The sequence below is a fragment of the Canis lupus genome, chromosome 19, assembly GCF_003254725.2.
Source record: "Canis lupus dingo isolate Sandy chromosome 19, ASM325472v2, whole genome shotgun sequence".
Classification (NCBI taxonomy): domain Eukaryota; kingdom Metazoa; phylum Chordata; class Mammalia; order Carnivora; family Canidae; genus Canis; species Canis lupus.
The window spans coordinates 25,322,872-25,349,071 of NC_064261.1; the positions used below are offsets into that span (position 1 = coordinate 25,322,872).

At 40.6% G+C, this 26,200-nt stretch overlaps 1 pseudogene; it reads right to left on the reverse strand.

The window, feature by feature from the left end:
• Nucleotides 1-3,336: 3,336 nt before the first annotated feature.
• On the reverse strand, nt 3,337-11,658 carry LOC112652448 (glutathione S-transferase kappa 1-like; annotated as a pseudogene).
• Between the last annotated feature and the right edge of the window lie 14,542 nt (nt 11,659-26,200).

The window sequence follows — 26,200 nt, forward strand, 5'->3', positions numbered from 1 at the left end:
GTAAACCTGAAACTAATGTAACAGTGTGTGTCAACTATACTTCAATTTAAAAAATACAATGAAATAAAAAAGGAAGGTAATTTTGCCTCCTCACTGGCCACTCCCTGCTCTTAATCCACTGCACTCTTCCTTTCGACTGTGCTACTAAAGTGCTCTCTCAAAGGTCATCTGTACTTATGAAATGCTCCCCCTGCCCCATCTCATTTTTCACCATCCTTGGCTTTTCTATGGAACTTAATATTATTAAATCCCATTCTGGTTTTTGAAACTTCCTTTTTCATCTTCTCTGTAGTACTGCACTCATTTTAGAAGCCACCATTCCTTCTCTTTTTTCTCTCCTTATTGATATTAGCTCTTTCTCAAATCTCTAAAATGTTGGCCACCTATGGTCTTGTCTTTAAACTCCTCTCCTCTTTCTTTAAAAGTTAACCATGATGTTTGCATCTTCAGGGAAGAAAGTTTTCTGTCTATCTCTTTCATCTAGAGGTTGCCTATTGCCCCTGTCTCATGGCCTTTTGACACCTGAATTATCAGTCTCCCAAAACAGATGGTTGTAAGTTCTTGCATCTTTTCAGTGCTAGTGCTCTGTGCATGGCAGGGTCTCAATAAATATGTGTGGAATAAGTGAATGAGTGAAAGCATATGTTGAATTCCTTTTGCCAATAACAAGTTCCTGTGTTTAATAAACATCTCTCTCTATGCCCTTTATCTTACTAATTGCGAAGGTGTCATGTGCATCCAAGGCACATCTCGGGGTCACATGCCTACTAGTTGTCAGAAATGGCAAGTGGGGGGTATAAGGCTCAAAGAGAGAGTTGGAAGTGTTCAAGAAAATGTAACAGGAGTTCAAGAGATATTTTTCATGCCTCAGAGCTTTAGCTAAGATGTAAAATTGAGGTTAAAGGCGCTAAGTACTCCACATTCCAAGTTTATGAAGATACATATAGTTTGAGACAACTACTCTGGAATACAGGAAAACAGAAACACCAATGAATTCTTGGCTCAGAAGGGACATCCTTCCCTCTCTAAAATCGAAGAGTGGAATGCCATAAGAAAAGTTGATAACTTTTGGGTAGACATCCATACAGTCATGAACTTGCTCTGTGCTATCTGGGCAAGACCAAAAAAATTAGTGAGAAGGTAGAGGGAAAATGGGCAGCAGCAGTGGTAGAGGGTAGTCCTGCCCTATGCTATGCCTAGGGAACTTCCCAACAATTCAAGGGACATTAAAGAAGCTACCATATACCCAATCAGAAGAATTTCCAGTTTAAGGGAGGCTGGGCAAAAGAGGATCCATGATGGAACCCTGTGATAAAATTTAGAAAGTAGAGGAGGAAAGGAATCCAGAACTAGATCTCATGCCAAAGAGATGAGTGCAATGGAGAAGGTCGCAGCCACATTCTCCAGAGGACCTTTACCTGCTCTGTTTGAGTAGCCTATTATCTGGTATCAGCCAGTGAACTCGTAACAGCCAATAAGGAAGGAACGCTTAGTCTCTGAAGTAAGAAGATAACCACCATTTCCTACTCTAATTGTCCTTGCCCAATACACCTGAGGAGTTAACACTTAAGGAAGGGGGAAAACAAGGAGGGTAAAGAGCTCAACACACAACCCTTCCCCCACCTAATCCAAGAAACTAGACTACAGGACAGCTGAGCTTGAGTTGGGGTTGGGGAGAGGGGTAAAGGGATACGAACGTTTGCCTTATGCTTGAAAATAAAGGTTTAAATAGTGAAAGACTGAGTCTAAGTATTGAAGTATTAGAGAATTTTCTAAAAGCCAAGAGTCACCAAGAAGTTATAGAATCTTGACAAAGTGTCATTAAAGGTATATATTACCCACCAGGAAAGAGAATATAAGCAGAGCAGAATGGAGGTTATATCCCTATTATTTGAGACCCTTACAAAACAGGAGCAACAAATGAAGATGAACATATTGAGACTAGTCTGTGTCTTTAAAACAAAACCAGGGCAAGACCAAGGTGCTGCCAGAAGGAAGGCCAACAATATGATTAGCAAAATACACCAGAGTATAACCTCTAAGATTGAGAGTCTGGCTCTCATCTTCACTTTTTAATTTTTTCATTTTGCTTATGTGCATGTGTCCTAGTATCAACTAGATATAAGAAAGCTGATTTGTACCAAGCCAACTCACAAGAACTAACCCAGCTCAAAAGAGTGTCTGTGATATGTGAAACTGAATATGGTTTATTTATTAAAAATATAGCACTATATCTCAGAAATTATAGGAATTTGGACACTGTTATCCAACTCCTTAGGTAAGTCACACAAGTAGAAAGCTGTTTTAAAGGAATGGACTCTGAATATAGTAAGCAGGCTAAAGATTGGAGGTATCAGATGACATCAGATCCTGAAATCCTGCCACATCCAGCACTACAATAATATCCAGGTTGTTACCTGTTTTGTGGTCCAAACAAGCTATTTTCCTGAGCCAGGGACTCCCATTGACAAGATGGCCCTGGAATGACCCTTGTAGGCTTGGTCTCTGCGACTCTTCCTTACCAAGCTTTGAAGATGGAGGAAAGTTTTGATTATAGGGACACATAGTCATTCAGCCATAATAAATTTCTAGGTGTCTCTTATGTGCCAGAAACTACACTTGATACTGAGGTGTGTAATTTGGAAGTGCGGCATCCCATAACAATTCAAAAAAATGTTCAACTGGTCCAATTTCTTCTACTTTGGTCAGAAGGTAACCTCAGTGCAATTGAAAAGAGAGCATACCAGGGGTGAGGGGTTGATTGGTGGGACAACCACACTTGAAGATCCTCAGTGCTGAGCCCCAGAGACTCTGCCAACCTCCAGTCCCTATAATGAAAGGTTCTGACTCAATCACATCACATTCCATTAAAGAATTGGAGCCCCTCTATTTTTTTCTTCTTTCACAAATGGTTGCAGCAATTGCTTTTTAAAATGAAGATATACAAGGGGTAGAGGAAGGGGAGGTGGGCGGGGGGATGGGGTGACTGGGTAACAGGCACTGACAGGGGCACTTGATGGGATGGGCACTGGGTGTTATATTATATGTTGGCAAATTGAACTCCAACAAAAAATATACCAAAAAATTAAGATATATGTCCCGATAGCTAAAACAAAAGGATGCATCTGTACATGAATAGAGGGGGAAAGATTTGTTTTTTTTTCCCCCCAGAAATATTATGTTTATTCTGAAGGAGAGCAGAGTTTGGGGCACCAGGAAGCCCCCTACATGGCATCTCTCAGGGCCACGGAGGATCCTCTATCAGACAGAGAAATCAGGCCCCAAGAGATGTGTCACACAGTGGAAGAAGGGTAAGCAGATGGTCTGCTTTTTCATCCCTATAGGCTTTCCCTGGCTATACTTAAAGTTTGGGGTTTATGGCTGCAGGCACAGGGCCCATCCACTTCTCTCCCAGCAGGTGTGTCAGCAACTCCATCCGATCAGAGCCAAATAGCATGTGGGTTTGGCCATCCAGATGGGCCACAGTGACTGGCAGCCCAAAGGCCCTATATTTGCCGGATGCCTCAGTGTTCTCCTTGAGCTTGTTTTTCACCTTTGGTGTTACGATCTTTTCCAGAAGTCCCTGGGCTTGTTCTGTAGACATGCCGGCCTTCTCTGCAGCGGCTAACATGCTCTGAGGTTCTGTGATGTCTTCATCCCGTGACCAGACACACATCCATAGTTCCCTGGACACTTCCTCCAGCATCTCTGGGTGTTTCATGTTCACGGCAGTGAGGAATCTCATGGCTGATAAACTTCCTTTTTCAAGGATCACAAAGAAGAAATCCTTGGGGAACTGCATAGGAACCTGGACATGCTGTCCTCGGAGTCTAATGTCATTTTTCAGGTATTGGGCTTTGCGGGGAAGCAGAGCTGGCAGCTGGTTTCTGCTGCCTTTCATGATCCCTGCAATGAGGCTGGGCGCAACTGCAGGTTGATGTTCCAGATGTTCTTATACCGGCACAGGACCTCGAAGCCCAGCCAGGAGTAGGGGGACAGTACATCCTAGAAGAGCTCCAGGGTAGGCGGCAGGGGCCCCTGCTGCAGCGGCGCCAGGTTCCTTGCCCCAGGGTGCAGCGGGGGAAAGGGTTTTAGAAAAAAGGTTGCAGGAGAACATGACTTAAACACACTTCTGTATGAAAATACAAGTATAAATCTATATTTACTTCTTTATTTCATTCTGTATCATTAATAATGATGGTAAGGGTAGTCTGTAGTTGTAATAATTATAGCAAATTCTTATACAGTGCTTATTGTGTACCAGACTCTGTTCTAAAGGCTTTACCTGAACTTATTCATGCATATGTCTTGGTACACAGTTATCATTATTGTTGTTTTGCTCAGGTGGACTTGCTCAGGAGCCCGTGTTCTTAAGCACTACACCATGCACCTCCAGCAAGGCTCCTGCGTGAATACTCTCTAGAGCCATCTTCTCCCTTCCCTGATAGGACAAATGTGCAGCCAGCTGTGAGCTTATGGTAAGTGTGCGTCTCCTAAGCTTCTCAGTTCTCCAATCCCAGCTTCTCAGTTCTCCAATCCCCTCTGCAGTCCGTTATGAGTAGACATAGCATTCCCACAGAGTCTCAGCTTGTAGCCGTGGTTTAAGAAATGCTCAGTTTATGGCTCACTCCTCCCTTAGATTCCCTAACAGAAGTAAATCATCCTAATAGATATGAGAAAAAAAAAAAGGTGCAGATAAATGGGCATATGGTCTAAAAGAGTCAGTGTACAGAGAAACCCCTGCCAGCTAGAGAACATCAGTGATTTTCTCTTCATTTGCCATCATTCCTGTTCAACCCAGCAGGAAGGCAAAGCAGCACATTAATATTTGCAATAGGACTCAGAAATAAAAAAAAAATGACTTTTGAGTCTTCTATGTGATAAGTCTTTGATTTCTTCAGAAAGGTGGTAGCAGAGTAATTCACAAGCAGTGGAGAATAAGTCTTTTTCAGTATTGCCTTCCCTTGATTTTTTTTAAATTTATTTTTTATTGGTGTTCAATTTACTAACATACAGAATAACCCCCCGTGCCTGTCACCCATTCACTCCCACCCCCCGCCCTTCTCCCCTTCCACCACCCCTAGTTCGTTTCCCATAGTTAGCAGTCTTTACGTTCTGTCTCCCTTTCTGATGCCTTCCCTTGATTTACACGCTCTGATACCAAAGGGTATCAGGATATATTTTTTGGATATAACCAAAAAAAGAATTGCAGCCATCTCCTGACCAAACTTTCCACTTACTGATGGCAGTTACTTAACCTCAGCTAGGGAATTTTTAGTGTGGGAAGAAAATCACAGTTAGCAATTGTTGATGGCAAATAGCTGGCCTTACGGTGGAAAGTCAATAGATCCAAAGTGAAATTTAAATGGAATTTAGAATTTGGTGTAGGCCTGAGGCTAACTATGTAGGGATTCCTGTGCTCTCAGCCCATTGTCAGACAGTGAGTAAAGCCTTGTGCCTGTGGGGTCAGACAGACCAAAGTGTGAGATGGGTCTCTACCACATGATTTCCTGGTAGTGTTGCCTTGAGCCAAATTTTTAACATCTCAATTCCTGTATCTAAGAAAGGGAAATAATTGGTTATCTAGTTCATAGATTTCTAAAGGAATTGAATACAGTGATACAAAAAACATTACAAGTCAGTACCAAACAGTTGTTCCACAAATGTCATTGAATATTACTATTATCATTATTTTTATAGTCCATTGTAGAATTAACTATCACATCTCTGTAGATTTACTTTTTTAATTATCAAAGTGCTTATTGAATATGTTCTTTCACTAGTATCTTAGTTTACATTTCTGAAATATTTTAGAATTGAGTACTGGTGTCCAAGTAAGGATGCTGCAAAGTAAGAGTGTCGACTCTCAGTTGCTACGAAATCATGATTAGTGTAGAAGAACTGACTTTGCCTCTCTATAAAGGACAAAGGAGCCTGCATATTTTAGCTGGATAAATAGTTTATCCAAAATTACACCTTTGAAATTAGCTGTATATATATCCTACCACCAAATGTTTCTCAAGGGTCATCAAATAAAGAATAAAAGCATAAATAAAATAGCACCTGATCTCCTCAATCATTTTGCTCTTGTTCTTCTCATGGTGAAAAGTAGGCAAATATTCCTCACTGAAGACTCTAGTCCTTCCAACCATGCAGAGGCTTCCTAGCAATTTTGTTTGTTGGGATAAAAATCTTTGGGCAGCCCGGGTGGCTCAGCAGTTTAATACCGCCTTCAGTCCAGGGCATGAACCTGGAGACCCGGGATCAAGTCCTCACGTCAGGCTCCCTGCATGGAGCCTGCTTCTCCCTCTGCCTGTGTCTCTGCCTCTCTGTGTGTGTGTCTCTCATGAATAAATAAATAAAATCTTAAAAAAAAAAAAAAAAACCTTCAGACAGCCCAGGTGGCTCAGCAGTTTAGCGCCACCTTCAGCTCAGGGCCTGATCCTGGGGACCAAGGATTGAGTCCCAAGTCGGGCTCTCTGTGAGGAGCCTGCTTCTCCCTCTGCCTATGTCTCTGCCTCTCTCTCTCTCTCTCTCTCTCTCTCTGTGTCTCTCATGAATTAATAAATACATAAAATATTAAAAAAAAAACTTCAACCAATGGCAGTCTGTGGTTTCCTATTTTTCTGCCTTAGGGATCTTTCAAAGAATTCTTCCTCCTACCTATTTATGTTTTTAAGCTGCTAACCCCTAGGCTTTTTTCCTTTTTTTTTTTTTTCTGACAAGTGGGGACCCAGTAACTCCCCCTTTTCCATCTTATGCCTGATTCTTTCCACTCAATCAGCAGAAGTGAAGCCTTGGAAAGCTGTGTGCAACCAGAATTCTCCTCTTGGCCTCTCTCCTTTCCCTTCAGCTAATGAAGATGTTAGCTTCATCAGGCTTGCCTAAAAATGGTGGGTTTTGGTATAGGATCCTTTCTTCTATGAAAATCTGGCAAGTGATTTAACATTTGCTGGGGCTTTGGGATATCTGATTCTCAGAACAAATTCCACCAATTAGTAACCGAATACAATGGCACTGCGTCCTCCACATACCTAGCATTTCCCTTGATTGTAACATGTACTTCCTGGATAGGACACAGAAAGTAAAAACAATGTCACTCTACAGATGTAGAATTTAGGGATCAGAGGAATGGATGGCTTTTCTTAAATGGAAGAGGGAAAGTGTAGCTAGACCAGAACCTTCCAGTTCAGCACTGTTATGTGGGATTGGGTTCAAAACCTCTGCTTACTGCCAGGTAAAATTCTCATCCTGTGCCCAGGCTCCAAAGTCTCTATTGCCATGCACTGCCTGGCTTCACAATGGAAGCAGCTTCACTGTTGTCACAGAGAAAAAAAAAAAAAAAAAAGTCTTTTTCAGCTTCAGATTAGAAGCAATTAACAATAGCAAATTAGGAGATCTAAAAGGCTAGGTACCTCAAGGATAGTTACTCATTAAGTAAAGAGTGATCAGAAAATTGAAATGCGCCATGATAGCCAGTTCCTTAGACTCAAGGTGAACAGAGAGGAAAATCATGCTAAGCTTCATCTGGAGTCATCTGCACCCTGCAGATGCAGAACGGCCATGCCTTCCAAACCCCTGATGTTCCAAGACTCTCAAGTGATTTCAGAGACTCTGAGAGTTAGTTCCAGGTCTTCCTGAATATGTCCTTTTTGCTGCTGTATAGCATCTGACACTTATCTCTCCTTCCAGTAAAATAGTCACTTTCATTGATGTCACTCATGAAGGCTTTATAGCTACTTCCTACCAAAGGATGTGGCGGTAGACCATGCTGCTACCACACCGAGGTCACCTGGCTGAGGACCAGTACACAGCTGCTGCCTCCCACCACTCAATAAGTGAACACATACACACACTCTCTTTCTCTCACACACACACACACACATACACACAACCACATACCTTTGGTTGTCACAATCACCATACCAAGAATGCTGCCCTGTGCTCACTTCTTGTGTATATCTTAATTTTTGCATAAAACTGTCTTATTATACTTAACCGTCTTCCTTCCAGAAGTTTGGACAAGACTTTGTTTGGGTGGGAAGGGAGTCGCTAAGAAGGCCAATCTCTGTGACAGCTTTCTAAAATTCTCTGTATCCCTTATACTGCATACCTTTGGCAGTGTGGGTCTTATTCATGCTTTTCCTTCTCTGGACACTTACTTCCCCTAGACCACCAACTAAAGATTGTAAGACAATTAATTGGGTTGTGCCCAGCAGTCACATTTATACCACTGTTTATCAGAGTTGGGAGCGAAATCCCACCTGAATTGAGCGAGTAAGAGCCTTTCCCTGGAAATATGAACCCATACCAAGAAGGTCCAGTCGAAGACTGAGCTTCTCACATGGAGCAGACATGAAAAATCCTGACTATAGAACACAACACTCTTCTGCCTTGGGAGTGAGCAGTGGAGAAGGCTGGTTTATAGACAGAGAGGAGCATAAACGGTTTACAGACAGAAGCATCAAAGACACACAGAAAGAGAACCTGGAGACTTGTGAGTTCTGGTACTTGTTTTGTGACTCTGGCTGCATTCTTGCACCGTTCTTGGAACCAGAGTTCCAAGAGACTCCCATAACCCAGAGGAAAATGTTTCATAAAATTAGATGAATATCCTTAAGCTACTATCAGTTTATTCAAATTCAGAAAATAAGCAGCACTTGAAAAATTCTTACAAAATTAAGTATATGTTTCTATAGATAATAGATAAAAATATAAATCTATCATGCATCTGTATCCATATACAGCAAAGAATTTTTAAGCCCTTGATGCTAAATATAAGTAATGAAAATGTTTAAATACTCTGTCCTTTAGGTTGTTATTAAGTTGTTTCTATTTGTCTGGTTCAAAATACCACTTTTCTTTTTAATTTTCTTTAACTGAAGGATAAATAACTGTAAATGGAAGGAAAGTTGCTTTCTAGGAACTCACTAATATACTCTCTCTGGTACTTGTTCTACTTCCTCCAAAGCATCTTTTATGTCAATCTTTGGCCTACTTAGATCACTTGCCGTTACCTGGTCTGAATTTAGAACCTTTCCTTCACACCTCACTTCTCACAGATACATGCGTGTAGGGCCTCATGGTCCCACACTGCACTTATCTGGCCTGGTTTTCCAGCCTTGATAACTGTATCCCTTTTACCGGTGGATGCCACCCAAGAAATTTCTTGACAGGGATAATTTCTCTCTGTCTTTGAATGTCTCTCATGATCTACTTTCTCAGACCTGTGACTTCAGTTTGGAACTGTGACATTTGTGATGTCCTGAGCATACACTGATTCATGTAAGTAACTGACTCTGTAATGAATAGTTACCAATAGTGAGAGAGACAGGCATCCACCATAATGGGCCATCCTAAAGTGAGATAATTTTTCAATTTTGGGAAACAAATTCATTTGCAGTTTCAGAGTACAATTTTATATGTTTTAGTTTCTAGTTTGTGAGAGTTGAAGTCAAGATTTCTTTTTTTTAAGATTTTATTTATTTATTCATGAGAGAGAAGCAGAGAGAGAAGCAGAGGCGAGAAGCAGACAGAGGGAGAAGCAGGCTCCTCACAGGGAGCCCAATGCGGGACTTGATCCTCAGACCGGGGATCACTCCCTGAGCCAAAGGTAGACGCGCAATCACTGAGCCACCCAGGCGTCCCGGAAGTCAAGATTTCTACCTCAAATAAAATAACCAATTATAAAAGTAACAATTTATATAGTGGGGGAAATTGTGAGCATGTGCCCTGGACCAAGTCAGCTACTTGTTCTGACACATAATTGAGGACATAGTAGTCTGTCCAACATTGGGAATAGATCACTCTGGTTGAGCTCACTAATAAGGTATACCAATGGCCCAAACAGTATATTTCTTAAGATTTTTTACTTTGACTCTAAGGAGATTTGTTACTTTACCTTTTAAATTTTCCATAATTATTTATTTACTTATTTATAATCGAAGTATAATTGGCATACAATGTTACATTAGTTTCAGGTGTACAGCATAGTGACTCGACAACTCTATATGTTCTACTATGGCCACCACAAGCGTAGCTTGTCCCCACATAATGATTGTAATATCATTGACTAATTTCCTATGCTATACTTTTCATCCTGTTGACTTACTCATTCTATAGCTAGAAGCCTGCACCTCTCACTCCCTTTCACCCATTTTGTTCATCCCCCATCCTTATCCCTCTGACAGCCATCAGTTTGTTCTCTGTATTTATAAATCTGTTTCTGCTTTTTGTTTGTTCTGATTTTTTTAAAACTTAAAGCACTTTTAAGGTGCAATTCCTCTGTACCATAAATTCCCACACCTGTGCAGCAGCCAATGGAAACAAAGCAACATCTGAGCTTTGGAAGCTCCAGGGAATTAGGAAAGCATAAAATCTCATTATTGTTTAGTCTGTTCTCTCTTCCTGACAGAAGGGCCCACCCCATGCTGCCCTTGTCTGCTCAAGGTGCTGTTCTGTGGTCACCTGTGCCTCCTTCCTGAGTATCCTTTGCATTTTCCTGTTTCTCATCTCCTCTCTGCCTGAGTCATCTTAGCACCATTTCTGTGTGTTCCTGGAAGTTTCTCAGTTTGCCTTAGGTGCATTCCTTGCTCCAGACCACCTATAGGCCCCTGCCCAAGGCTGATGGCTCCTGTTTGTTCCTTTTGACACAGGCAGAGGGAGAAGCAGGCTCCATGCCGGGAGCCGGACGCGGGACTCGATCCCAGGACTCCAGGATCGCGCCCTGGGCCAAAGGCAGGCGCTAAACCGCTGAGCCACCCAGGGATCCCCCCATTTGACTTTTTAACTTCCAGAACCAACTGTATCACTCCAGGTGGGCAATTCTGTGAAAGCTATATAGGGTCTCCACTACCTTCCCATATTTGTAATTTTTTCCACCATGAACAAGAGTCACAGAAAAGCCATTTGATTTTCCAATCATGCTTCATGGAGTTTCAAGATATAACAAAAGTGCCTCAGAATAGGAGAAGAGGACTCTGAACACACTAGCCTCAGAGCCCCTCATCTGTATCCACCAGAGAAATTCTTCTTTTTAAATTTGTTTTTATGTAGTTCTCCTTGCAATGATTTGGGTGAAATGTATGAAATACTATTAAAAAGTAAAATCCTTGCTCCAGGGGGAAAAGTTGGTTCTTTATAATATTAAGTTTAATATCTTTGTTTATGAGACCTCTTTAGATGCTGTAGGATGAAGTACTGCATGTGTAGGTAGGTAATTAGAGCACATGGGGGTTTCCTTTTCATTGATATACTTAGGAATATGGAAATCAGGAGAAGGAATATGGAAATCAGGAGAAGTAAGGAATATATATATATTTTTTTACACCAAAAACTTCATGTTGTTTATAAATGCAGGGTGAGGCACATAATAGCCTTCAGTCTAGGTAGTCAAATTTCTGGTAAATGTCACGTTTCTCATTTGGATGTGAGGGAATACACAAAATAAACAGTATCCTTTGCTTGGCATAAAAGGTAAGTGAAAATAAAATTCAGGGTTAAATGCAACCATAGCCCACATGCAGAATTCACACAAAAATCAGGCTGCATTTTGTCTGAACAAAGGATTACTATAAATCCCCCCCAAAATATGTAATATTTGTAATTGGTGTAGGCTAAATGTCTTAAGAGTTGAATAATTACTTACCTGTTTTGCATTTTTCAATTTTATTTACTTCTGGCTCATTCTTTAATAATGATAAAACTCTGCCTTGTCCTCTTATACTGTCTTATGCTTGACTCTTTACAGACACTTGCCACCACATAATCTAGTGGCTGACAAGAAACAGCAGTAGTATCTGAGGTTTCTGTTTAAGTCTGGATACTATAATTAAAAATATATTCTATAAATTATTCGAATGTATATGATGTTTAAAAGTACATTTACACTGTTACTAACTTGTATCTACACATTTCCTTAAGTCGGAGGGGTCATTGGAAAGAATAGGGTCACAGAGCTCGGGCTGAAAGAGCAGAGTGGGGAAAGTCCTGGCTTTGTTATTAACTGTGAGACCTGAAATCCAACACAGGGAAGATTTCTAAGCTTATTAAGCAAGAGTGAGGCACAGAGGGCATAAAAATTAGTTCCTACTGGGGTTTTAGTCACTCAGTCCAGAGTGTCTCATCTGTGGTGCTTCACGTGAGTTTCAGATAGGCAGAGATCTGAGTGTAGGGTAACTAACATCCCCAGACTAGTCTCGTCCTCCAAGGGCAGCCTCCATTACTTATTCTTGGGATAGTACATACAAAATTTCTGTGTATGCCATGACATGAAAAAGTTTGGGGGGAAGGGGTGGATAAACTGCTCTAAATCCCCAGAATCGAGGTAATGCCTTCCTCACTTATTCAATTCAAACAATTATTCTTTATTAAACATATGTAAGCATTTTGCTGACCGACTAAGATCTAATCTAATCTTTAAAGCGAAGTTTCACCTATTGAGAGAGGCAGGCACAGGCAGATACATTACCTTGGGATCTGAGAGTGATCTTTCTATGTTAATACTAAAGACAACTACAGCTCATCTTCTGGAGAGTAGCGTTCAAGCTGATTTGAGAGGTGAGGGAAGGCTTTGTTAGGTAAACTCACTGGGAAGGAGCATATCAGGCACTGAATATGGGCCAGCCACAGCAAATGGGGACAAGCTGTAACAAGTATGTAGTCGGTTCTTGTGCATGTGATGGAGAGGCATGATGAGGAGGTAGAATTGAGACCTGATCACAGAGTCACTTGTACATCCAAATAAAAAAATAAGCATTTTACCTTGTTCCTTAGTGGAGAACCACTAATGAATTTCAAACATGGAGGACCTGATATTATGTTTGAATTTTTTCAAAGGTAAAATATACTATGTGATGATTAGACAGAGTAAAGAGAGGCTGGTTACAAAATTGTTTCCTTAACCAATTTTTATATATCTCTATTAGGTCTTGTCCAGGGAACTGAGACCACAACACTGAACACAGCAAAGAGAAAAACCTGCTTTGAGAGAGCTTATCCCGGTGAGAGGGCAGACCGCACACATGAGGTGACTAAGTGCTATGTTGTCAACTGGCTGGTGGTAAATGCTAAGGAGAAAACTGAAGCAAGGGAAGCAGATAGAAAGTGTTTGAAGGAATTGTGACTTTAGCTTGTGTTGTCAGAAAAGCCTTACTAATAAAGTGATGTTTATGGAAAGACTGGAAGGAGGTGAGACAGTGAACCATGTGGACATCTGTGGGAGGAACATGCAGGAAGAGAAACAGGAAACACACACCTCCTGAGGCAGAAGTGTGCCCGGAGGCTCCAAGTCCAGCTAGGAGATCATGTGTGTGACTCAGAATGTGTGTGAGGCAGCGCATTTATACGAGGCCTTGCAGGTCACTGGAGGGACTTTGGCATTTACTCTCAGGGCATAGGGAGCTATTGGCGGCAGGTGGAATGCTCTTAAGATTAATCCAGTGAGAGATGAACTGAGACATTGGCAAAGGACGTAATTAGGAGATGAAGAGATGTATCAGGAACTTCTCACACAAAAATGAATGAGGGGAAGCGTGTAGGGAATGCAGGAGGTTGGCCAGAAATGAGTGCCCACCTCGAGAAGGAAATGGCAGACCCCTGGCCCCAGCTCCAGACCTTACTGAACGTGGGAGTGTGCCAGGGGGATGTGGTGACAATAGCACCACCCCTTTACCTGAAGTTTACTAGCTAGGTGTCCTTACACAGTATAATGTGAAACCTAACTCAGCATGGAGGACAACGGCAATCTTCAAGCAACAACTTGTACTTAAGCAAGTATCGAGATAGCCGGGGATAATTCTGTCATCTCGGTGAAGAATGCACATGATTTGTTGAAAGCTGTGATTTATCTTTGCTTTCCCATCCTTTTAAATTTGATTATTAGAAAAACATAAGAAGAAAGCCATAAAATAATTTCTTTTTAAAATGTAATATCTCTTAAGTAATTTTTTTTTTAAATTCATGCTTTCCAGGGAAATGTGTGGCCTTCCATTTAGTTGACGAATACAGCTAAAACTGAATTACATAGGTATGAAGAGGGCCATTCAAGAGGTTGAATTTAATGATAATACACGCTTTTCACATATAATCAAATATATATTGTGTATACTTGCTTTTTTTTCATATGTACTTTATTAGTTTCCTATTGCTGCTGCAAAGTTACTGCAAATATGGAGGCCAAAATAACATTTATTCTGCGACAGATCTGGAGGTCCGAAGTCCAAAATCAGTTTTATTGGGAAAGGCAAGGCACTAGCAGGGAGATCTGTCTCCTTGCCTTTTCTAACTTCTGTAAGCTGCCTACCTTCCTTGGCTTGTGACTCCTTCCTCACATCATTCTAACCTACACATCCCCTTCTTCCTCTTCCATAGTAAAATCTCCCTCTGTTTCCCTCTAAGATATAATGATCATCACACTTTGGGCCCATCCAGAATAATCCCTGTATCCCCAAATCCTTAAAATTCTCACATCTGCAAAGTACTTTCCCATATAAAACAATGACAGCTTTGACGGATGATATAGATATCCCTATGACACCACTATTCACATACTATATCACTTTATGAATTATAAAGGCAGTTTATTGTAATATAGAAGCATATAATTTAAGAACAGAAATAGCTCACATTTATTTATTATTTATTTATTTATTTATTTATTTATTTATTAAGACCTTCCTTTTTTTAAATTTTTATTTATTTATGATAGTCACACAGAGAGAGAGAGAGAGGGGCAGAGACATAGGCAGAGGGAGAAGCAGGCTCCATGCACCGGGAGCCCGACGTGGGATTCGATCCCGGGTCTCCAGGATCGCGCCCTGGGCCAAAAGCAGGTGCCAAACCGCTGCTCTACCCAGGGATCCCGAAATAGCTCACTTTTAATTCCTACTTCACCATTTAATAATTACTTGATCTTGGGAACATCCTGACTTTCATTAAGCCTTGGACTTCCACCCTGTAAAATGGACATAATGCTTTGCAGAATTATTGAATGTAAGAAAGGATAATTATTGTAGCATCCATTGATTAAGTACTTAATATGTCTTTGTGCTGGCTCCTGCAACAATAAATAATACAGACATATCCTCAGCTTTACAGAAAGCAGGACAGAGTCATAAGACAAACTTGAAATAAGCAAAAGCACTGAGCAGTGATGGATGCCAGGACAGGGGAACAGATGTCATCATGTTAGGATAGATTGTGTATCATCCAAAAGACAAAGCAAAACAAAAACAAAAAATGAGCAACAAAAAATCTTTGAAAACTGAGGTTGGCTTCTAAGAGGGGTGACTCCAAAACAAAACCTGGAACATGAGAAGGAGTGGGCAAGTCAGGAAAGAAGGGTAAGGATCTTTCAGGCAGAAAGGTCTAGGACACATTAAAAAAAGGGGAGGTACTTAATAAATTTAAAATATAATTTCTGTAGGAGTATATTATGGAATTGAAAAGATATAGTAAAAGAGGAGCCTAAAAATTAAGCAGGATGAACTAAAACAGGCCAGGTAAGTCATGTTGGAGGTTGAGCCTCTGAAGCACAGACAGAACTAACATTTTCAAGGCCTGGTGGTGACAGTATCGCAACGGTGCCACAGAAAGATCCCCAGACAGCACCTTCCTGGAGGCAAGAAGGGCACAGCAGGGCATGCCCTAGGAGTCACAATGCCTTGAACATAGGAACTGATGATTGGTTTATGGAAAAGTAGAGGAACTGTGTTGGTGTTAAAGAGTTAGAATAGATAGGACTTGAGGTATGTAAAGGATGGGGGATAAGAAGTAATTAAGATGAGGTCAAGTTTCTCTCCTGGGTGAATGTTGGCAATAAATTCTGAGACAGACTGAGTGGACGCGTGTGTGGAGGGAAGGGATCGGTAGTGAACCATCCGTTTTAGGTATGTTGGAGATTGAGATGCTGCTCAAAGTAGCTAGGTGTGAGCAGAGTCTATAAAAAGTGTCAATATCATATTTAGGTAGAAAGGCTGTGATCTGCACTGCCCAGCATGCATGTGTAGATTAGGGCAGGTAGAGGGATGTACCAGGTAACTCGTCACCAGAAGAGGTGATATGTGGACTCTGGAATGGGGGAGAAGCCAGGCAAAGATAAAACAGTGGGAACAGCATTTCAATGAGAAACATCACATGCGAACCCAACTACAGATATTTAAAAGAGTCTGATTCCTTTCATATAGTTTGTGAACTAGAGAAGTTTCAGAGACACACTGAAAAAATAAAAACCTTCCTAATGTGAGGTTCATGGGTACCAGAGATGTGAAAAGAGGGATGTGGAAGTAGTTAATCCCAATATAAAATATAGCAGAGAGTCACGCAGCTCAAATGAACTATCTTTATATCTGTCCAGGCTTTTTCACTGTGTTGAACACACACGCACACACATACACCAGAGATACTATCTGATAATGGACTTGGATTCCTCTGGAGTCTTCGCTCCTTTTTTTTTTTTTTTTTTCCAACATGTGGCTGTGCTCTTGTTAGGCTGACCCTGGTCTGCAGGATGAGGAAGAAGCAGAGCAGGATGGACAGGGATGGCACAAGAGCCTGTGTTTGTGCAGCATTGAATCAGGAGCATCCGAAGTGAACCTTACTGACTTAGATTGAAATGGGATGATGGATTGCCCTGCACTTGACTGTTATGACAGCTGTAAAGCTCAAATCAGCTCCTAAATGGTCAATTACCGGTGGGGCACATAAACAGAGGCAGGCAGGGAGTGGAGGATTCAATTTCCTTGAGCTATGTTGCCTGTTTTTCATTATTTCACTCTAATTTATTTGGAGCCTTGGGCTTGAGTATTTGGTTCTTCTTGATTTTCATGCCTAAATGACATTTTCCTAGTTCCCAGCTCACCTTCTGTCCTTTGTCAGCTTCTAATGGGCTCTGCTCTGACCATGAACAGCCTGGGGTGCTGGCGTGAGCCTATGGGCTCCGGAGTATATTCAGTTTGGTTAATTCCCATAAATATGTTTTAAGTAATTATCTGAGCAAGAAACATGAGCACCTACTGTGGGAACTGACCACCAGGCACATGAAAACCAGTAGCTCAATAACATCAGCCTCCAGTCAAACTTGATAAAAAATGCCAGTCTCTCTCCCTCTCATGAAGCCAACAAACATGTGCTAGTGAAGCCTTTGCTACTGTCTTACAAAACAACTAAACAAAAAAATCACTTCAGAAAATCATTTCTTTCTGCAGTTGAAAAAGCAAGGGCACTTGCTGCCACCTCCCTCTAGACTTCTTTAGCTACAAAGAACAAGTCAAGAGAGTCCAGTCAATCTTTTTATACTAGAAAAAATTACCACTAAGCAACTGACTTGACTGGAGCTTTCAGAAAGAATGTGTCATAGTTAAAGCCCAGAATGAAACAAACTGGTTAGATACCTCACTGCTCCTGAGCCTAATTTCCCAGCTAGGTGAAGACCAGGTATGTTTGTAGTAGTAAGAAGAACATGAGAGCTAAAAGTTACCATTTAGTAATTATACACTATTTTTACACCAAAAACAACCAATTTTTAATTTTCAAACTAAAGTTTAAGATGATAAAATAAAAATAAATTATCCAAGACCATACATCAGGGCCAAATTTTGAAAGCAGGTCTCTTAAGGGCAGCATCTGCACACTCCAGTAGGTTCTTGATCTTTCAGTAGATGCATCGAGCAGAGCCTACTTTGGATTCATACAGTTTTCTCATTGCTCATTCTTGTCCTTTCTGCCATTTAATCATGGCGTGTCCTGTACTCTTGAGATAGGGCACATAGAGGGGGAGACATTAGTTTTGCAATAAGCTATACTTGATTTCACGTCCAGATCTTGCCATGCACTCTAGCCTCAGTTTCTACATTAATATAATGGCATATGGTCACCTATTTAAAAAGTTCCATAAGGTGCATAGCATATTGAGTTGCTCTTGTTCCCTGAGAAAATGAGGATATTTATTTCTACATATGCATTCCATGGTGTCCTTGTACCTTAAAGTAGCCTCTTATTCATCTTTTTTCTCCCCCCATCAGAATATGTTTTTACAGAATTGACATCAGTAACTTACTGTAAAGTCAGGTCATTAAGTTGATGATAAGAAGCTCATTATCTTACTCCTCAGACAGACCATTCTATCTCTGAATGTGTCTGTTAGAAATCAAATCATTTTATGTAGTTGAAACACTCAATATTAAAACTTCTATTTGGCCAAGTTGTCTCTCTCTTCCCATGACCTGTTTAAAAACACTTTTAATGCCACTCTAAGTATGAACTACTCCAGGCTAAACATGGCAAGTTTCTGCAGCCACTGCACTTCAAAATGATATATACATCTGTTGTTTTTCTTCCTTTCTTTCTTTCCTTTTCTTTTTCTTTTTCTTTCTTCTTTCTTTCTTTCTTTCTTTCTTTTTTGAAAAAAATTTGAGTGGACTTACACATAGAAAGAATAATATAATAAATATTCATCATAACCATCACCCAGTAGATGAGATTCTACAGTGAAGAGTCTTCAATAAGGAGGGTAAATTTCCAGCAGCATATGGTAAAAAGTTCACCAACAGTGGTGGCTTGAGTTGTAAATCTGGTTCATTTTCCTTCATTTTTTAGAATATATTTGTGACCTGCCTGAGGACAAGGATTGTGTAATTTATCACAGTATCCCCAAACCCTGGCACTATGGGAAGAAAAAGATAGAAAGAGCAGGAGACAAATTGGGAGAGGTGGAAAAAAATTTAAAAGACAGGGAGAGAGAAAGGTTAAGTAGAGGGAGAAGACGAAGGAAAGAGATTGGTGGAAAAAAAGGAAGATGATTTCAGGAATAGGAATCTATGATGGTTTTGAGGGTTTGATGTACTGTTATCAGTTTCATTTTCCAGGGAAATTATGATATATTAATTATAGCAAATATTTGCATTTAGCTTTAAGATTTGTAAAGTTATTTGGTACAATAATCACATTTTATATTATGATAACAAATAATAAAATTAACAATTCCCCCGGCCAGATTGTGCCAGAGGAAAGATAAAGATTTCCATTGGGGATATTTGTCATTTCAGTGATAAAGCAATATTTGAAGAAAATCTAAAACTATAGTCTTTGTCCTTTGAGATAAATAAAAACCACTGATCTATGAACTTTCTCCCAAAATATAACAAAGAAATATATAATACTGAATTTACATTTAGAACTTTGTTTAGCATTGTGTTTATTTATTTATGGACAAGGACTCACATGGGGATTAAAAAAAAAAACACCTAAATGTAAGAAAGGGAAGACTTTTAAGTATTCTTAAGTTAACATTAAGAATTTCTGTAAGACTTCAGTCAAACCCCAAACCAACTTAACTGTGGTTACTCTAATAACCCCCGATGATGCAACTTATCAGAAGCTAATATTCCTGCTAAATTGTTGGAGATAACACAGCTGTCTGATGACATGAATTTACATATGGATAAAATGCAACCAGTCTTCTTAATTTCCCTGAGGATGTAAACTTGGTCAAATACTATGAATAAAGAGTCACTTTTTATTCAAAAAGCAACACCAAGTTCTTCCAGCAAACACACACGTTTAGAAGAAGCGCTGTAGTGTAAAATTAATTTTATCCTTTTTTATAGCAATCTATTTAATAACATATTCTCTGATATATTGAGTCTGTCATATTGAGCTGGTGATTTGAAATAGAACCTCCTTCCCCCTGCACACACATGCAAATGGGTCATTATTAGAAGTTATACCTTGGAAGTTCTTTGTGCTTAAGTTTCTATTCCTCTATTATTTTTAAATTATGAAGTGTCTACAGTATGTCATGTATTTGGATGAGGTATTTTACATATATTAACAAATTAAATGCTCTTCATAATTTGTAAATACTCCTCTTTGAGAGCTAAGTGATGACTGTGATTCCAATCAAAACAAAGCGAACCTTTTTATTTTATGTAACTTCCTTATGCCTCTAAGTTGAAGGCAGTTGAATAAGTCATCTATAGTCCCCAAACTATGTGAAGACAATAATGACAATTGATATAAATGAGGTCATGTGATAGACCCCTTAGAGTTCTGTCTGTCCCAACTGTGCTTCCTTTCCTGCCCAAATGTGATACCTGAAAGCACACCATTGAAATCAAGCTGTCTTTCAGGTTATATACAGAATGCTCTTAAAAATAAATGCATTTTCTGGAAATAGTATAAAGCAATTTTTTGTTTTTGTTTTTAGGTGAAAAGAATACGTATGAGAGATGTATGCAATATGTAATTACCTGATGGATGATATATAACAATATATTTTGGTATATATTACTAGTATTTTACTTTAAAAAAAGGATGAAGATTACAGAAGATCTGTATCTAATAAAAGTCACATTACATTCATGAGGGAATCAGAAGTCAACCCTTTGATGATTTCTTAAGATTTCTTATATTAAGATAATACTCAACTATTTCAAAATTGATCAAGAGTAAAAACTTTACAGGCTCTTCCTCACACACATGGTAGACTTCAAATTCCCTGACGTGACATAGATCTTTTCTTCCTTTTTTTTTTTCCATTTCTTTCCTTATCCTTCCAGCATCATTTCTCATAGTCCCTCTTTATTACCCTATTTTAAACTCAACTTCACAGTCATGCTAAACATAGAAAAGTGGCGGTCAGATTACATTTCTATTACATGTAAAATAGCAATTTGTTTTTTCTTTCAGAATGTAGAAAATAATACCATGGAAACTTGGGTCCCCAAGAAGGAAGAGGGAGGGTGACATTATTAAGATGGTGACGTAGGTTGTTCCTGACTTCAGTTCCCCTCACAAGAAGACCAACTTTCAACTATCCATAAACAAGACACATGAAGATCCCAGAACACCGGGATGAGGCTGAAGCACCCCCTTGGACCAAGATGAAAAATAACTACATTATAAGGTAAAATAAATGGTTACACTCTGACCACATTGTTTCTCCACAAGGCTAGCACAGGATTCCACCAAGAGGACTCCCAGGCCTCTGAGAAAAAGAGCCCAGTGAGAAAAAGAGTCCAAAATAGGAAAAGGAGTCCAAGGTGGACATCTAGCTCCCGTAGCATTGTGGGTCACTCCTGAGGTTGTGTCACTTCTCACTCAAATCTTGCTCCACAGAGATTTTGGGAAAATTCTGCTTGGCTTGAACACTGGAGATCAGATTGTAATTGAAAAGGGGTTTGGGGTTTTCACTAATCAGTGCTCAGATCTTGGCAAACTGAGTTCTTCCTCACCGTGGCACCCAGGTAGAGACCCAGTTATTTGCAGAGCCAAGCCAGTGACCCTGTCTGGCCAGGAAATATGGCACATAGTTCTGCTTTACTCGGGACCCTAAACAATGAGCCTTGCCAGCGCCGGGGACTGTTTAGCCGCACTGCACAGCAAAGAAAGGTAATTTGTAACCCCATCTACTGCCAAATACTCCATCCAGCTCTGCTGCTTTATCAGGAAACCCAACTAAAACACCTGGAAAGCTGCATAGACCATTCTACCACTCAACTGACAGTATCACTTGAACAAAGAGCCCAGCCAGTGCTCTGCCTGTCTGCAAAGCTCAACTGGTGATCCTGTCTGGCTAGCAAAGTCATTTTCTGATTTGGATCCACAATGACCCATGCCAGCCTTAGAGCTTGTTGTGCCACCCAACATACACATGAAAGCAAGTTCATAGCCCACCTCACCTTAACTAAATACAGTTCTCAGCTATGCCTCACCAGGAAAACTAACAAGTGTACAGAACCAGGGAAGCTATGTAGCCCTCCTATAGCTGTGCTTATGGTGGAATCTGTACAGAGAGCTCAGCTAGTGGCTGTCCATTTACAGAGCCAAAGCAGGCAAGAGACTTTTGTGGACAGTTCTGGTAGATTTGGATCTACAGTGATTAAGCTATAACAGCTTAACAGAACAACTTTAGAGCCCGTTCAGTGGTTTCACGCAGGTAGGGAAACAAATTTTCAGTCCTTCCCAGCTAATGAGCAATAGCACTCTGTCCTACTTAACTAGGAAACCTGACCAGAGAATTCAGGCGGCCATAGTGCCTGTGCTACAACTGGACATGATAAGGAACCAGTTCAACAGTACTATCCAACAGTTTTCAGCCAGCTGCACCTTCAGGTATCAATTTTCCTTTACATTTATATATGTTAGAGATTACATTTTTACAATAGTTAAAAAAAAATCATTTCTTCCAGTAACCATTCAGATTGTAAGAATAGAGTTCATAAATTTACATTTGCCCTTGTAATATGTGAACATGTTGCCCTCCATGTACACATCTTCAACAATTTTTATCAAAAAATGTGTTAGCCTTATTACTACTCCTTTGCTATATTATACTGGAATTCAAAACTAATGTAATAAACTAATGTAATAAAACAAGCAAAAGAAATAAAACCTGTACAGATTGGGAAGTAAAAAATAAAATTGTTTTTATTAGCAGGTGATACAATTGTCTATGTAGAAGATATGAAAGAATCAAAATAACAACAAAACTCCAGAAACTAATAATAAATTATGGGTAGGTTACAGAATACAAGTTTAATATACAAAAGTCAATCACTTTCCAGTGTACCAAAAATGAATAAGTGGAATTTGAAATTAAAAACACAATACGATTTAAATTGACATCCTCCAAAATTAAATACTTAGGTTAAATCTAACAAAATATGTGTGAGATTTATATGAGGAAATTTACAAAATTCTGATAAAAAGAATTTAAAAAGAACTAAATAAATAGGGTATTCCATGTTCATGGATACAGAGACTCATTATTGTCAAGATGTCAGCTCTTCCCAGTTTAATCTAGAGAGTCAATGCAATCCCAGTCAATATCCCAGCACGTTATTTTGTGGATATTTTTTTTTTTTTTTTTATTTATGATAGTCACACACAGAGAGAGGCAGAGACACAGGCAGAGGGAGAAGCAGGCTCCATGCACCGGGAGCCCGACGTGGGATTCGATCCCGGGTCTCCAGGATCGCGCCCTGGGCCAAAGGCAGGCGCTAAACCGCTGCACCACCCAGGGATCCCTACTTTGTGGATATTAAAATAATTTTAAAATATCTGCAAAGAGGCAAACAATTTTTTTTTAAATAGCCAACACCATAGGAAGAAAAAGAATTATGAATTCGGCCCAAGATTTAAAGAAAGAACAGCTGGAATGCTACAGTGAGAAGAGTTCGCGCTTCTATCAAGGTAGGAAGACGGAAAAAAATAAAGAAAGAAAGAAACAAAAGGCCTCCAAGGGGGAGGGGCCCCGCGAGGAGCAGGCTAAGGCCGGGGCAACTGCCCCCAGGACAGAAGAGTCCCGCCTGGAGAAACAGGAGTTTCACCGATCTTCTCCGGGTGGAAAGGTGGAAAGGCACCCGCAGGGAGTTTGAGCAGGACCCCAGGAGGGCAGGGATGCCCTCAGGCTCCCAGGGGCACTAACAGACACCTGCGCCCCAGGAAGAGTGTGCCACACCCGCGGCTGAGCTCCCTAAGGGCTGCAGCGTGCACACGGCTGGACCCAGGAGCAGCTCCGAGGCGGCTCGGGCAGAGGCTCCACGGAGGGGGCTGCGGGGCGGGAGCGTGAATAACGGCGCAGGCTCCAGAGCACAGGGCGCCGGGACACAGCCCAGGATCAGGCCTCCCCCCGGGACAGGCAGAGGCTGGGAGGGTCCAGGACAGCAAGGGTGCTCCTGCCGCAGGGCGGCCCGAGCTGAGCTGATTGCGGCCTGGCCCCCGGAGCATCCAGGCCCCTGCAGACTGAGAGCTCTGTAGTTACTGCGTGCGCTGACTCCAGGGCTCCAGAGCTGGCCGCCGCCACTGTGGTTGTTCCTCCTGGGGCCACACGGGGTAAACAACCCCCACTGAGCCTCACAGTGGACTCACCAGATAAACAGCGTAAACATCTTTCACTGAGCCCTGCACCAGGCAGGGGCTGAGCAGCTCCCCCAAGTGCTAACACCTGAAAATCAGCACAACAGGCCCCTCCCCCAGAAGACCAGGTAGACGGACGGGGGCAAAACAAATTATTGTCCAAGCAGCAATGGAAAGTTCCAGGGGAAGTCGAGATATTTACAGTATACAGAATCAGAGGATACTACCCCTTGTTTTTTTTTTTTTCTTTTTTTTCTTTCTTTTCTTCTTTTTTCTTTTTTTCTTTTTCTTTCCTTCTTTCTCTTATCTCTTTTTCTCCTTTTCCCAATACACTTGTTTTTGGCCACTCTGCACTGAGCAAAATGACTAGAAGGAAAACCTCACCTCAAAAGAAAGAATCAGAAACAGTCCTCTCTCCTACAGAGTTACAAAATTTGGATTACAATTCAATGTCAGAAAGCCAATTCAGAAGCACTATTATAAAGCTACTGGTGGCTCTAGAAAAAAGCATAAAGCATAACTCAAGAGACTTAATGACTGCAGAATTTAGATCTAACCAGGCAGAAATTAAAAATCAATTAAATGAGATGCAATCCAAACTAGAGGTCCTAATGACGAGAGTTAACAAGGTGGAAGAACGAGTGAGTGACATAGAAGACAAGTTGATGGCAAAGAGGGAAACTGAGGAAAAAAGAGACAAACAATTAAAAGATCATGAGGATAGAGTAAGGGAAATAAGTGACAGTCTGAGGAAGAAAAATGTATGTTTAATTGGGGTTCCTGAGGGCGCCGAAAGGGACAGAGGTCCAGAATATGTATTTGAACAAATCAGAGCCGAAAACTTTCCTAACCTGGGAAGGAAAACAGGCATTAAGATCCAGGAAATAGAGAGATACCCCCCTAAAATCAATAAAAACCTCTCAACACCTTGACATTTAAGAGTGAAGCTTCCAAATTCCAAAGATAAAGAGAAGATGCTTAAAGCAGCAAGAGACAAGAAATCCCTAATTTATATGGGGATGAATATCAGATTAACAGCAGACTTCTCCACAGAGACCTGGCAGGCCAGAGAGGGCTGGCAGGATATATTCAGGGCCATAAATGAGAAGAACATGCAACCAAGAATACTTTATCCAGCAAGGCTCTCATTCAGAATGGAAGGAGAGATAAAGAGCTTCCAAGACAGGCAGGAACTGAAAGAATATGTGACCTCCAAACCAGCTCTGCAAGGAATTTTAAGGGGGACTCTTAAAATTCCCCTTTAAGATTGTCCAATGGAACAATACACAAAAACAGGGACTGAATAGGTATCATGATGACACTAAACTCATATCTTTCAATAGTAACTCTGAACGTGAATGGACTTAACGACCCCATCAAAAGGCACAGGGTTTCAGACAGGATAAAAAAGCAGGACCCATCTATTTGCTGTCTACAAGAGACACACTTTAGACATAAGGACACCTACAGCCTGAAAATAAAAGGTTGGAGAACCATTTACCATTCAAATGGTTCTCAAAAGAAAGCAGGAGTAGCCATCCTTATATCAGATAAACTAAAATTTATCCTGAAAACTGTAGTGAGAGATGAAGAGGGACACTATATCATACTTAAAGGATCTATCCAACACGGGGACTTAACAATCCTCAATATATATTCCCCGAATGTGGGAGCTGCCAAATATATCAATCAATTAATAACCAAAGTTAAGACAAACTTATATAATAATACACTTATACTTGGTGACTTCAATCTAGAGCTTTCTACACTCGATAGGTCTTCTAAGCACAACATCTCCAAAGAAACGAGAGCTTTAAATGACACACTGGACCAGATGGATTTCGCAGATATCTACAGAACTTTACGTCCAAATGCAAATGAATACACATTCTTCTCAAGTGCACATGGAACTTTCTCCAGAATAGACCACATACTGGGTCACAAATCAGGTCTGAACCGATACCAAAAGATTGGGATCATCCCCTGCATATTCTCAGACCATTATGCCTGGAAATTAGAACTAAATCACAACACGAAGTTTGGAAGGACCTCAAACACGTGGAGGTTGAGGACCACCCAGCTAAAAGATGAAAGGGACAACAAGGAAATTAAGGAAGAATTAAAAAGATTCATGGAAACTAATGAGGATGAAGATACAACCATTCAAAATCTTTGGGATGCAGCAAAAGCAGTCCTAAGGGGGTAATACATCGATATACAAGCATCCATCCAAAAACTGGAAAGAACTCAAATACAAAAGCTAACCTTACACATAAAGGAGCTAAGGAAAAAACAGCAAATAGATCCTAGACCCAGCAGAAGCAGAGTTAATAAAGATTCAAGC